The following is a 15,672-nucleotide window of genomic DNA, read 5'->3' on the forward strand; positions in this document are numbered from 1 at the left end:
ATATTTACACATTGCTAAGTGCTGTCTGGCACACACTGTGACCTTGGACATCACCTGATGGTTTGAGTCCCAGCTGCAGCCAATTCCAGGCTTCTGCAAAGTGAATAACCAAAATGTTACATCTGAACATTTTCATACACTCTATACATTAACAACTCTATCATAGGATATATTTTTTTGTAAGGTGTATTCATGGGGGTTTCCCACTGCCTTCCAAGGTCACTCAGAGTTTTTTTTCCCTGTGATTAAGCAGGGATTCAAACAATGGTCTCCTCAAGTCCTAGTTCAACACTCAAACTCTACACCACACTGGCTCTCAAATCTTAAATTACATACATTTAGCATATACACATTTTCAGTATCTCCTATAAGGCTCCCATCCTGGTGCACAACAACAGCTAGGAGTCCAGTGGGTGCAGCTCCATCTGCCTGATTTACTGTTTGTGTGTATAGCGCTGTGTAAATCTACAGCACTATACAAATAAAGTATAATAATAATAATCCGCAACTCAGGTGAAAGGGGCCGGTGGTCTTCTCACATATTCAACAACAGGTGGAAATTGCTTCATAACACCCTTGCAGTCAGTCAGTGGCCAGGGAGATGGTGCTGTGCCAGGCGGTGACCCGGGAACTGTTGCTCTCCAAGGGGAGGCACTTGGTGGTGGGAATGTTGTCCACTGCCTCTTGCAAGTATCATAGCAGAGACTTATGCTTTGCCAGTGTGAAGTAGGATTTTGCTCATGAAATGCTTAAAATGGTAGTTAAAACCCAAGTAATACGAAGGAAAAGATGTGGCAGTCCTGCCATCTCTGACTGCTACATCTGTGTTAAATAGAGCAAAATTAAATCTTTCATACTACTACTACTAATAATTTGTTTTATTTATATACCGCTATTCCAAAGATCATAGCGGTGGACAGCAAGTAAGCTAATTAGCAAGTAAGCTAATTTGCCCCCAACAGTCTGGGTACTCATTTTAGCTCCCTCCTCGGAAGGATGCAAGCCTGAGTCAAGCTGATTCTGAAAGATATAATAAATTTCTATAGTGGTAGAATTTGAAGATATAGCCGTGTTAGTCTGTAGAATCAGTATGTAGAGAGATGTTGTAGCATCTTTGAAACTCACTGAAAGGAAGAAGTTGGCAGCATGGCTGAGGATGACTGCTCTGGGTCATTGGAGAAGTTACGTTGAGACTCTTGGCTAATAGAATCTACTGTAGGCACACTTAGGTGCTTCGCTTTGTAGTAATACTTCATTCATTGATCTATTTTTCATATGTCATAATCATTTTAAAAGGCAAGACATAGGCTAAAGTTAATTTTAAAACGATTTAAACTAAATTGGTTATTTTTGTAATATACATGTAACCAAAATACATAACTGACAATGACAATCCTTAACACGTACCAGTATTATTTCAAAACAAAGGCGAGAAAAAGGCAGACTAAACTTTCATATATTTAACAGAGGAAATCCAAGTTCTGATAATTAAAGATAAATAAAGTCTAAAGCAAAAATTTATAGTCCATCTGGGATAAGACAATGTGCATTTCTATCATCTACACTTCATTTATTTCTCTTAAAGACTTTAATTTGTTTTAAGCTAAGGGATCAAACATTCTTCACACAACTTTCTCAAATATGTGAGTAGTATCCACCAGGCTGGGACCACCAGCAAATTTTTATGATTTCTTTACACTACAAATATTTGGCAGAACTCAAGTCACTCAACAAAATAAACCCATGGATTCATATGCCGTTTTAGCATCTCTCCCAAGTATTTTTGGGCGTCTTCCCAAAATAACTGATGGTCATCATATTCCAATATCAAAGGAAAATATATTCACATTTTAAGTTTCACTGCCATCTGTTATTTAAATAAAGAGTATACTTTTTTACCAGGTGAAAGAAATTTTAGACTGTGTTAGAACTTTGGTCCATCTTGCCCAATATTGTCAACTTCATCAACTTGCCATGTACTCCAAGTGGAAGTATTTATAAGGGTCAAACTAGATTATATTTTAAATTTTTTTAAATTGCTTAAACTGAATTTATTTGTTATGCTGCCCTGAGATCCTGTGATACAGGAGAGGTTAAAAATATTTCCATCAATAAAAGAGATAAAAATAAGCGATACATTTAGCATATTTTAAGAGGTACTTTCTTAAGTGGTGAAAAATGTGTTTGTCATAGCACATAATTTTCTTCACTTTGTAAGAGTGATTCAAAAGAAGAAACAGGAAAGTAAACACAGGTTTTTAAAAGTTTGATTGTTGAGAAATTTATATCTAATGAAATCCTATTATGAGAGGGGCGGCAGGTCCATTTTAGGGAATGTGCATTCACATTCGCTTCTAGGTTGACTCTCAGTTTCTTGTAAGCAGACCTCAGGATACATATAGTACTGTCAACTATGTTTTGTGAATGGAGACTTTTAATAACACAAGTATTGGTGTCTGTTTGTCTAAAAAGTAACAACAACAACAACAACAACAACACCCTTTTCACCAAAGGGCAGAACATTAAATATAATCTAAAACGGACAATAAAACACAACACTATAAAATGCTAAAATGCTAGAATACTACAATAATATATTAATATACTAAAACAAACTCCATAGAAGTCACTACCCATCTCAGAAACCTTAGGCATACTCAGCAACTCAACAATCAGGCGAATTGAAGAGGAATTATTTACAGACGATTCCAAATTCTTATTGGTTATAGTTACTCCTAAATATTTTACTTTCTTCTGTATCTTAAAATTTATTTTTTCTCTAACTCTAATTCTTCTCTCTTGTGGATATTTTTAACATTTATAGCAGTTTTTTCTTTATTCGCCTTAAACCCTGCCCATTTCCCATAGTCATCTAATATCTGTAGTAGTCTTTCTATACTATTAACAGGATTTTCTAACAATATCAAAATATCATCAGCAAATGCACACAATTTATATTTAAATTCTTGTATGAAAGAGCTTTTAATTAATTCCTCTTTCCTTATTTTCCTCGTCAAAACTTCCAAAAGAGCCACAAATAAAAAGGTGAGAGATGGCAATCCTGTCTCACGCCTTTTTATATTCTATATATTTTTCAACATTTATTATAATTTGGGCAGTTTGTTCTTTATATATCATACCTATCCAATTTATGAAGTTTGTTCCTAATTGCATTTTGTTAAGTACTTGCAACATTCCCTCTTAACTATCAAAACCTTTTTCTGTGTCCAGGAAGATCATAGTCAATTTTTTCTCATTATGTTTTTCAAAATATTTTAAAACATTTTAAACAGTTCATACATTATTTTTCACTTGCTAACCTGGCAGGAAACCTATCTGGTCTTCCCATGTTATATCCTTCAAGATTTTTAAAAATCTTTCTGCCAATATTGAAGCAAAGATCTTATCTGCATTTCATAAAGAGATGTTCCTATAACTCTGTGGTTCAAAGTATCTTTTTCTTCTTTAGGTGCTCACTTCAGTAACACATATACTAAAATTGCAGCGATACAAAGAAGATTGGCATGGCTCCTGTGCAAAGAGCAGTTTTGAAACTGCTCTTGGACCCAGCAAGTAACCATAACAGTGCCATTGTTCTGAAGAGAAATATCCTCTCTGAAGCTAAGTAAGGGGCAAAAAAACCCAAACCCTGACTTCCCAGTGGACTGGGGGCATCACACCCCCAGTCCACTGAGAAGCTGCAAGGCCAAGTGCACATGTGGTGGATGAACAGCATTTTGGCAGCGCAGCATTTACACACACTGAACCAAAGAAATGCTGGGAAAAAATGCCACCATGGCTACAAAGATGCCCTTTTCCTGACACAAAAAAAGAGTGGCTTTCTGTTGTTCCTTTTTGTGCTGGAAAAAGTTGGGGGTGTGGCATGCTGTTCCCACACCCCCAACCTGGTGAGCAAAGGGGCAGTGACAAGCCACTCCTTACCCACTGTCTATTTCACCCCTATTTGTGGGTAAGGCTAAAGTTGTAGTTGGTTGTGGTATTTCAGTTTGGGCACTGTATTATCAATTTCAGTCCATCTGGGATATGCTGGTGTAAAGGGCCTCAATTTCTATGGCTGTTAGTATATGCTATCCAGTCATCCAGTCATCTCCATAGGTGACCCTATGAATGGTCTTGTAAACTCAGAGTTGTGGCTTCCTTGATTAAGTCAATCCACCTATAATATTATCTCTTTCCCTCTTTTTCTTTTGCCTTCAACTCTCCCCACCATAACTGTATTTTCCATTGAGTGCAGTAATGTTTTCTCAGTTTAGTCATTTCAGCTTGTATTGAGAATTCCAGCTTGATTTGCCCTCTGTCCCATTTGTTTTTCTTTTTGTGATGTTTGTTATCCGTATAACTTTCCACTGACATTTCAATGTAAATGAGGATATTTTTTCCTGTCAGATTTCTTCGTTGTCCAGTTTTCACATCCTTACATAGAAATCAGAATTGCTATATCACAGATGGTCCTGACTTTGATGTTAAACAATTTAACTTTGCATCTGAGGATTTCATTTTCTTTCTTCATAACTGCCTTTCCATTCGTAGAGCTTTATCACATCATAAAAGTAAAATGAAAGGCATCAGGATAGAAGTTGCTTTCAGTTTACAAATCTGCATGCCCTTGAAGCATATCTGTTCTGTTTCCAATGGAGACTATTGTAAATATGTGTCTTTTGTCCTGCTGAAAAAAATGTGTTTGCCATGCTTTTATAATTGTTTCCCTCTGGAAGGAGAACTGAAGTACTACAACATCATGCAGGGAGGCAAGAAGAAAGATGCTTCTATCTTGCTGCCTCTCATCTTTTCTTTCTTTCTTTCTTTTTTTTTTTTTGAACTGCAATAAAGCTTTCAGGCCCAATACAGACAGGCAAAAAGTGCCATCCTGGGGCCAATTTAAGGGCTCCGTAGGGCTGAGCTTCCATATGCGCCCAAGCCTTAATAGTGGTGCCCATGACGATGATGTGCGGGTGTCCACATGCCCAAACGGTGCTTGCCAAAAGTGGTAGCATCAGGGCGTGTGAGTGCCACTATGGCGCTCCTAAAAACAAGCTGCTCTAGGTGGCTTCTTTTTAGGGAGCGTGTCAGTGCAGTGCAGTGCGGTTGGCATGGCACTGATGAGGGGTAAAGATGGGTGGCATGGAGCCACCTGTCTGTATCCCCCCCTTAGTCTTCTTCTGGTTTCTTGACTAGTCTCTGCAATACTGATTAATGAGACAAGGTATAGAAAATATTTTACAATTTTAGTCATAGTTTTATTAATACAATAAATTTCATATTACTAAACAATGTACAAGGAAAAATTATAAACATCAGACAGAAATAACTATTGTATAGTAACTTTTGTTACTATACAAAAACTACAAACTACATCAAACAACAGAGACCGACAAAGGACTATATATGACTTCCAATGTTGCCAGCTAAGAGTTGTAATTGACAAATTCTTCTACTTCCTCTAAGTTTAAAATTAAATAATGTTTATTATGGTGTCTATTAATAATCAACACTTATACTGATATTTCAATCAACTATTTTTTAAACCCTAAAACTACTGATTTCCCCCAACTTTTCTTCATCTATTTAGTGACTGGTTTAAAAAATTTTCTTTAGAAGTATCTAAAATACCTAAATGCTATGGTCCCAATCCAGCTTTTTTCCAGCACAAAAAGAAGTGGCAAAATGCCAATCCTTTTTGCACTGAAAAAATGGTGGCTTTTCCACCACGGCAGTGGCTTTTCAGTGGTCCTGCGGTGTGCAGCGTATAAATGCTGCACTGTTGGAGCACTGCAGTGCTGCCCGCCATCTGGTCAGGCAGGTGGCATGATGCCAGCTTGGAGGCAGTGTTGGGGCATGCATCATCTAAACACCATTTCCCCATGCCTCCCACAAGCCAGCATATTGTGCTGGTCTGTTTCAGACCCAGTTTTGTTAGTTTATCCATTTCCATCAAATCAAATAATTTTAGCAATCATTTCTCCTGTGAGGGCACAACCATATCCTTGCATTTCTGAGCATATTGTTATCTAGATGTTGTTACCATACACTGTACAATTGTCCCATTTTTCTTCTCCAACTGTTCTTCCCTCAGGCCAAGTAGCAAAAATTCTGGCTTTTATTACAGTTTAATTTTCAAGATGTCTTCCATCATTGAATGTGTCTGAATCCCATCCTTTTTTCTTTATCACAGGTCCACCATATATTATGAAAAGTCCCTTCTTTTTGCTTGCCATTCCAAAATCAGCACCTTTGTATATTTGTGAAATTCTCTCAGGTGACAAATACCAGTGGTGCATTATTTTATTAAAAAAAAATTAAGGTTATAACTTAAAGTGAACTTTCACCGCTTCTTCAACATCTTTTCCTAGTGTTCCACTTGTATATTATAACCCATATCCAGGGCCCATTTTATCATGCATTCTTTAACCTGTTCACCTTCCATTTCCATTTCCAACAGCAACTTATAAATCTTAGCAAAATAAATGATCACCATTTCCACACTTCAAATTCTGATTTGACATTTGCAGATCATATTTTCTTATCCATTTTAAATCTCTCAAATATACCATATTTGCTAGGGTTAGCAGCACAAGGCCCCCGCAAATATGGAAAAATAACAAATAACAAAAACACCATATTTTTACCTGAGAGGACACCTCTCTAGGAATCTCTAGGTCCTCTTGTGCAACTCTGTGGTCAATGTCTGACACTGACCATAGAACTGCACTGGAAGAACTATAAATGCATAGTAGAGAATTCTCTCTAGGAATCTCTAGGTCTTTCAGTGCAACTTTTACTTAAAGTTGACCATAGAGTTGCACTGGAGGACCAAGATATTCCTAGACAGAACATATTAATCAAATCCGTGAATTAAATCCACAAATATCAAAGCCGCAAATATGGAGGGATGAGTGTAATTGTCTATAAAAATACTATTGCATGCTGAATGCTATTAACTCTAGTCACCTATCTTTATTCCATATTGACCCCCTTCCACTTTTAGAAGATCTATGTATGTACCCCATTTCCTTTTAATACTCTTTAAGGCTTCATGCCATTAGACCCATAAAGGCATTTAACATAGCCTTTTTTGTATTTATTCCATATCCTAAGCAATTACCTTCTCACAAAATGGTTATTAAAATCAGCATTCACCTTAACTTTATCATACCATAGAAACCATGGTATTCAAACCTTAAGTGAGAGGTCTCCAACTCTAGTAATGTCATGGGGGTGAAACACACAGGCAAAATAAAGTGGTTTTCAGCTGCTTTGGAGGTGGGGGATTTAGATAAGCTGAAAGCAATTGTGACACGAGATAAAGTTGTGTTCTGGGGCTATAAAATGGAACAAAATTAGACCTGATCCAGCTGTCAATATGCCAAAAGAATGCAAGGTCACTCTGAGGTTTTGTCGAAACACTAAGATTTCCTCCAACTTTGCTTCGTTTGGGGGCAATGTTGGGTAACAGTCAGAAAAACATGTATCCTCCCCTGAAGTAGCCATACATCATCAGAACTGCCAGCACTGGCTTGGGTTCACTATGTGAGACTTGGGATTACTCTGACCAAAAATCCACAACAAACTTCATGTAGATAAGAAAGTTTATTGAAAGGACTTGAGCGGAAGTATTCCTGCCACGTCTTTGTTGAAACTGAGGAGTTCCAAATAGAAACAGAACCTTACAATTCCCCAAACCCCTCCCTTTGAGTTGGTTCCCTGCGTTTCAGCCTTTGATGTAGAATTCCTCCCTTTGGTCGGAAGGGGGGAAGGAGGGGGAGGTTCGGCCATTTGGTTCCTGGCTGTTCTGCCAGGTGGAGATCTAAGCTGTATGCATCTTTGGTTTCAGATGCCCAACAACCCCTCATAAAATGCCTAACTGCCATGCACTACGTGACCATCCGGCTTAATCCTCATGGCGACATCCCCCCTTTTCTCAAAGTTACTGTCTATCTATCTATCTATCTACCTATCTATCCATCTATCCATCTATCCATCTACCTATCTATCTGTCTGGTTATCTATCTATCTATCTATCTATCTATCTATCTATCTATCTATCTATCTATCATCTATCTATCTATCTATCTATCTATCTATCTATCTATCTATCTACCTATCTATCCATCTATCCATCTACCTATCTATCTGTCTGGTTTTCTATCTATCTATCTATCTATCTATCTATCTATCTATCTATCTATCTATCTATCTATCTATCTATCTATCTATCTATCTTCATGGCAGAATGCACCCTAAGTGCCTGACTGAAGGTGGATTCTGACAGACTACAGAGTTTTTCACCAGTGTAGACAATCCCTAAATCATCAGCAAAAGCCCTCAGTTTAAACCATTGACCATTAATGTTTATTCCTTGAATTCTTTCTTCTTTTCCTATAGTATTATTCATATCCTACAGAAACAACATAAAAAATAGGGGAGACAGAGGGCAACCCTGCCTGGTTCCCCTTTGAACATGACATGGTTTAGTCATTTCTCCATTAGTCAAAATTTGAGATTTTCGTGGATCATATATTGCCTTTGTCCATAATATAAAATTCTTACCATATTTTCCAAGACTGCCATCATAAAGGACCAATGCACATTGTCAAAGACTTTTTCTGAATTAAAACAAACAAACAAAAGCAGATTGTTTCTCATTATGCCTTTCCAGATATTCTACAATATCTAGAACCCGTATTGTCTCATAATTATCTTTTAGGTAAAAGTCCACATTAATAATCATTTATCAACTCTTGTAACACCATGTTTATTCTTTTGGCTAAAATCAATGTAAGAATTTTGTAATTTTTTTTTTTTTTTTTGTAAATTCAATAAAGAAATAGGTCTGTAGTTCTTAGGATTTGTTAGATCTCAATCTTCTGTCAGAATCATAGATATCTTTGCATTATTCTAAATATCTGGAAGTTCCCCAGACTTTAAAATAGAATTTATTGCTTGTGGTAGTGATTAGAGTAGTTGATCTTCCAAATATTTGTAATAAGCTGCTGATAAACTGTCTAGTCCTGGAGCTTTTCTTAGCTATATTTTTCCATCTGTAATGTAATAAGAGCACTGAGCCTCGATTTTTGGATGTATGTAATTTTTGCCAACATTTGGTTATTCAAATATTTGTCTATCTTCTCTAGTAAAATTTGTTGTTCTTTAAATAGTGCAACAATTAAGATTTTTTTTAAAAAAAATAAACACTAAACTACTCTATCTCTAGTTATCTTTTTACCATTATGAATCTTTAAAATAATTTTTTTCTCTTTGTCTTTCCTGAGTTCATAAACCATCCACCTGGTTTGTTTGCACATTTGAAATGTTTTTGTTAAGCATATATTATTTTCTTTCCGTTTCCATAACTGTATTCATAGTGAGCTGTTTTTGTAACATCTGAGATCTCAGCTAATTTCTCCATTGACCACATGTCCCACACCTGGTGCCATCAAATCTCTATCAGACGATCTCTGGTCCTCCAATTTGGGGAGATTTTTTGCACTAATTAATGTCTTATGTTGCAAGTTTATTCTTCCCCAAAAAGCAGAGAGCAAAAAGAAAAAAGAAAGAGAGAGAGAGAGAGAGAGAAAGGACTGGCCAATATTTAATTTTTGGTTTTAAAATGCCTGAAATTATGCTAGCTATGGTAAACCAAAGCTAGTTGAACTTCATGCATTTTATGCACATGTGTAAGCAGGATCTTTTACAGAGCAATGGATTCAAACTATAGGAAAAGTCATTCCACCTGAACATTATGAAGAACTTCCTGACGGTAAGAGCTTTTCAACAGTGGAACGTGTTGCTACAGGGAGTAGTGGACTTTCAATCTTCGGAGGTTTATGAAGAGGCTGGATGGCTATTTTCCATGAGTGCTTTAATAATCTATTCATTCATGGCAGAGGGTAGGACTAGATGACCTTTGAATTCACTTCCAACTCAAAGATGCCTATAATAATATAGTCAAAGAAGGCATCTTTGAAATTGTGGTACTAGTGGAAACCAATAACAGTTATGTCTGTTAGAAAACAGATAAATTTGACAAGATAGTCCTGTGCCTTCTCAGGTTTGTAATTTTTTTTAAAAAGCAACCCAATATTTGAATATTCTGGTGTGGAAAAGCTTTGCGATCCTGGGTCTCATGCCTAGATCAGATCATGAAAAGCCCTTTTGGCAAATGACAGAAAGAAATGCCAGTTCTGGTTGTCAAAGGCAATATTATGCACACACAAAATACAAACCTGACACTTGCCTCCATATTTCATCTAAAGTGAATGTCACTATAAGTATGAGTATTCCTATTTAGGCTTAAAATCTGAAGAATTTTGAAAATCAAAATATCTTTGATAAGATCAGTGACTGTTAAGCTTCTAAACCAGTACTATTACTATAGAAAAAGACCTGATGGTTAAACATCCTTTTCTCCTGAGAGTTGAAGCTCAGCTATAGAAGATGAAACCTTGTCAGAACGGTCAGTGAGCTCGCTCCCCCCCCCCCCCTTTTATATTTAACTAACAGTTTCTAACACCATTTTCTACTGTACTGACAATCCAGGCCTCTTGCAACAAATAATAAAGTATCAGTATCTGCCCTCCCCCTAAGCCTATCCAGTCTATAGCTAGACTAAATATTTTCAGCCCACAACTCTTATTTCTCCTAACCCATTATCCCCAACCTTTCCAATATCTATTTGCTTCTGATAGAACCCAAGGATTCTAACAAACCCGGAGAAGAGCTTATGCATACCATCATATTTTGGCAGTAGCTGGTATACGAGAGAGGTCCCCCCGCTCCCTCATTTCTTTACAATGGCACTACCAATTAATATAGATTGGTTACTACAAATAAAATTCTGCCAATGGATACAGTGCATGCTATGCCCAACATTAACTGTGTCTATTAACATCTAAACTCCAGAATGACTCCAGTCTTATCCACTTAATAAGGAGGCATTCCAGCTCAGAACGAGTGGAGTATTATGGCTAAGTAGGAGTGTTTATGTGCTGCAGTGCACAGGAGGGAATGAAGCCAGTTACTGTGTAGGTCAAGATGTTATTCAGTTAAGCTTATTACCCAAGGCCACACAGGGAGCAAGTGGCTAGCATAGAAACTCATATATTCCTGGCTCATGGTTATAATAACCATACTGCCATTCCTAAAAATACACTGGACTGGGACTTTTTCATCTGAATTAGATCTACTTTTGAAAGGAAATGTGATTTCAGCCTCCTAAACCCCCCCCCTCCCCACCTTGACTCATAATTACAGGCTTCTGTTTGTCAATTAATTTTTTCTATTTTTTGTGTGTATTCTATAAAAATATGTACCTTTAAAAAACGTCATGCCAGATTAAATATAAATGCCTTCCTATTCCCTCCTTTTTTCCTGGAAATGTTTTAACCCCCTGAAAATAGATATTTAGTATGGAAATGCTGACAGCTTGTTAAGCAGAGCATCACATTTGCAACACTATAATTATGCCTCCTTCCAACCAGTCCAAAGAAAACATGAATTTCTTGTCCAAACAAATCTCTGAATAGTTTTAGTCGCAGATTTAAATAATTTAACTCACTAAAAGGACAACCTCTTCTCTCATTTTAGACCAGCTCTGCAAATGTGCAACAAGATAATATCTTTTTAAAAAATAATTGAAGCTACATCTTTGCTGGCTTTGAATGAATAAACATGATGATGATGATGATGATGATGATGATGATGATGATGATGATGATGATGATGATGATGGAATTAGAAATGTGATATAAAAATATATGCAGTTGTCATCTCCCCACTTTATATCGAACACCACCAGCATATCAGTCCTTTAAATTAATTGTTTGGTCATTGTCAGTTTATCTGCAAAAGACTGCAATGTTAGCTGTGAATGTACTTGAGTATGTGCCTGCAGTATTTCCTAAGACTGCATCAATAAAAGTATAGTGTCTAGATCAAGAGAAGTAATCGTGCCACTATATTCTGCTTTGGCCAGGCCCCACCTGGAATATTTTGTCCAGTTCTGGGCACCACAATTCAAAGAGGACATTGAGAAACTGAAGTGTGTCCAAAGGAGGGCGAATAAAATGGTGAAGAGTCTGGAAACCATGTCCTATGAGGAACGTCTTAGGGAGATGGTGATGTTTAGCTTGGAAAAGAGAAGGTTAAAAGGTGATATGATAGCCCTGTTTAAATATTTGAAGGGATGTCATATTGAGGAGGGAACAAGTTTGTTTTCTGCTGCTCCAGAGAACAGGACCCGGAACAATGGATGCAAGCTACAAGAAAAGAGATTCTATCTCAACTTTAGGAGGAACTTCCTGAGAGTAAGGGCTGTTCGACAGTGGAAAACACTCCTTCCTCGGAGAGTGGTGGAGTCTCCTTCCTTGGAGGTCTTTAAAGAGAGGCTAGATGGCCATCTATTGGGGATGCTTTGATTGAGAGTTCCTGCATGGCAGAATGGGGTTGGACTGGATGGCCCTTGTGGTCTCTTCCAACTCTATGATTCTATGAACTACATACAAATATTCCTCACTTGATTTGTTTTTAAGTAAGGGCATTTTATAAACCAAAGCATCAAATTCTTGCAGCAAAGGTGCCAAAGATCAAGATTTATTTTTGTCTTATGAATCGGTGGTTGTTGAGTCATTTCAATCATAAGTTAAAGAAAAAGCAAAAAAAGAATCTGGGGGAGGGGATGGGGAAATGGGGCAAGCAAAATCTGCCTTTAGAAAGGCAAAGTGAACACAAGGCTTGGCTGTTAAACTGCAAAAAATGTTTCTGGCTATGCCTCTGTTGCAAGAGCCCTTTCTGAATGTTTGACTAGAAAGGCATTAATAGCATGATGTGAAGTAAAAGTGAACAAATGGACAGTTGCAGATCTGTTTATAAACCTTAGGCAAGTTACTGAGTCAGACCATGTGTTCTGCCTCACCGGCAAGGGGCAGAAACTGCTTGGTCTCATACAACAAGATCTCCATATTCTTGTCTTTTAAGTAATCAGAATAATTAGACAATTAAAAATAATTTCTTATTCTTTATTTTTACTTGTCATATTGTATATTTCATGAATATTTTCTTTTAAATTACATTGTTGGATAACTGTACTAAAGAGCAAGCTATGGTTGCCTCCACAGCCTCCCATTCTTCATGCAAAGCCACTGCTTTTGTGTATTGCTATCACGGATTTAAGTATGTTTTCTGCTGCATTTATATTAAGATCAATGCACCTTTTTGTTGTTTTTTTTTAATGCTGCTGCTTTGATAGTGTTTGCATTTAATTGGTTGAAACATTTCAGTATTGGTGTATGTTTTGCTTCTGATGTCTTAGTGATTTGGTTTAATTTATTAAAGTTTTGTTAGTTAAATGAGGATCTTTTTGATAATTGTTTTTATTTATCACTGGGAAAAATGGCCCACCATGGGATGACATTGGGTGATGGAACTGCTTTTGATAATAAAATTTGAGAGGTGGAAACTTCTCTTTCTCAGTGCCTCCCCCCCCCCCCCCCGGCCAAACCCTAGAAACTATTCCAGAGGACCAAGAAAATATTTTCAGTCCATTTTGAGTAGTGTCAAGTTCTGCATGGAAGACTGGAATAATGTTCTGCCAGCACAACATTGAAAGCATGTCAGCTGGAGAACTAAATCCAATTCTCAGTCTTGAGTGGAATAGATCAGATTGAAGCATTACCTGAATGATGTCACCACTTAATGTGAAACCCCTAAATTCAGTATATCTGCTATATTTGATTGAAGCTCCCTTATCCAACATGCTTGGGACCAGAGGTATTTTGGATTTTGGATTATTATTATTATTATTATTATTATTATTATTATGGATTTTGGAATACCTGTATTTGCATATATGTACATAATGAGAAATCTTAGAGATGGGACCCAAGTCTAAACACAAAATTCATCTGTGTTTCATATACACCTCATACACAAAGCCTGATGGTAATGTTATACAATATTTTCAATAATTTTGTGAGTAGAACAAGTACATTGAACCATTGAAAAGCAAATGTGTCACTATTTCACCCTCTCATGAAAAAAGTGTTACTGAATATTTTTGAATATTTCATATTTCAGAATTCTGGATAAGGGAGACTCAACCTGTAGCAGCTACATTTAGACCCAATGTTTAGGGGAAATTTAATTTGTTTGTTGCATACTCCCAGTGTTTCCACTAAAATGTTCCTGCTTCCCTGAAGCTCTCTCCAGACCCTAAAAGCTCTCACTGGAGGGCTGGGAATCCCTCTGGAATATACTTGTTGGAAAACAGGAGACTGCAGGAGGGAGGCAGTTCACCAATCCTGGCAGAAACAGTAGGATCTGGCATACATTCTCAAATGGATCTTGGCTAAATATTGCAAATGTTAATATTACGTAATAGAAATGTTTGCAAATTAATATTATGAATCTTACAATATTATGCTTGATGCAATTGTGACATTTTTGTTGTACTTGTAAAGTGACAGTGAACTTTATCGCATGGGGCTTAAACCGTTCCCCAGCGCATTCTAACAGGGGCGCGCGGGGGCGTGCATGGAACGCGATGGGCACTGGATGGGGCCCAGAACGCGACTTTACCACACGGGGGAACGCCGCTGCTGCCGCCGCGTGTTCCCATCACATCCCAATTCGGTTCCAGAGGGCGCCATTTCTGGGAACTGTTTCAAAGCATCCCCAGAAATGGCACCCTCTGGAACCGAATTGGGACATGATGCGTCGGCATCGGTGTTCCCCCATGCGGTAAAGTCGCGTTCTGGGCCCCATCCGGTGCACATCGCGTTCCGTGCACGCCCCCGCGCGCCCCCATTAGAACGCGCTGGGGAACAGTTTAAGCACCATGCGATAAAGTTCAGAGTCTTCACTATGAACCTAATCACACAAGGCAGTAAAATCATAACTGGAGCGGACAAGCCCTCCCTTCATCCACCATCTTGAGGGAGAGGAAGGCAGGCTAGCTCCAACAGGCCTCCAAGGGAGAGCACATTTCCTGGACTTTTCCCCTTTCCTACTGCCATTCCCTTGTCCTTTTGTGTCTTGTCTTTTTTAGATTGTAAGCCTGAGGGCAGGGAAATGTCTAATTTACAAATTGTAAGCCGCTTTGATAGCCTTGGCTGAAGAGCAGGGTATAAATTATTGTTGTTGTTGTTGTTGTTGCATTTTTGGCTGGAGGTTAGCACATAACACTGGTCCTCTTCATTGTTCTCCAGTAGCAGAAATTTTGGAAAGTGCTACTTTTCATCAACACAAAAACTCTGTTAATGACCCCCTTTCCTACTACTGTTGTGCTTCATTTTATAGTATGATGCTCAGTTGTGCTTCAAAGTTGATCTTGGGTGGTGATGAGGTGTTCAGTGAGTGTGCTGGAGGTGCTTTGTGTGTGGCTTAGATGCTCTGATCAGTTAGACCAGACTGAGCACTGTCAGATAGATCAGACAGATAGATCAGTAGCTGCTCCCTGCTTGCTTTCATCTGTCGGAACTTAACCTGGTCTAACCTATCAGAAAGCCCTCCCCGAAGGAAAAAAGGCCCTTTAAAAACATACAACTGTTTTCATTTACATTTCATTTATATTTTGAGGAGGGGGTATCTATGTGTGTATGTGGCTGTGAGCCAAAAGAGGCAGGGATAAAGTCTTGGCAATGTGTGATAAGCTTTTAG

At 37.8% G+C, this 15,672-nt stretch overlaps 1 protein-coding gene and 1 pseudogene across 1 annotated transcript in view; one reads left to right on the plus strand and one right to left on the minus strand.

The window, feature by feature from the left end:
• LOC149313440 (runt-related transcription factor 2-like) overlaps positions 1-15,672 on the minus strand; it is a 301,695-nt gene that overhangs the window by 15,192 nt on the left and 270,831 nt on the right. The window lies entirely within an intron of this gene.
• Positions 3,470-3,542, plus strand: LOC149313441 (U6 spliceosomal RNA; annotated as a pseudogene).

The sequence above is a fragment of the Sceloporus occidentalis genome, unplaced genomic scaffold (assembly GCF_023333645.1).
Source record: "Sceloporus occidentalis isolate IW3139 unplaced genomic scaffold, rSceOcc1.0.p SCAF_4, whole genome shotgun sequence".
NCBI lineage: Eukaryota > Metazoa > Chordata > Lepidosauria > Squamata > Phrynosomatidae > Sceloporus > Sceloporus occidentalis.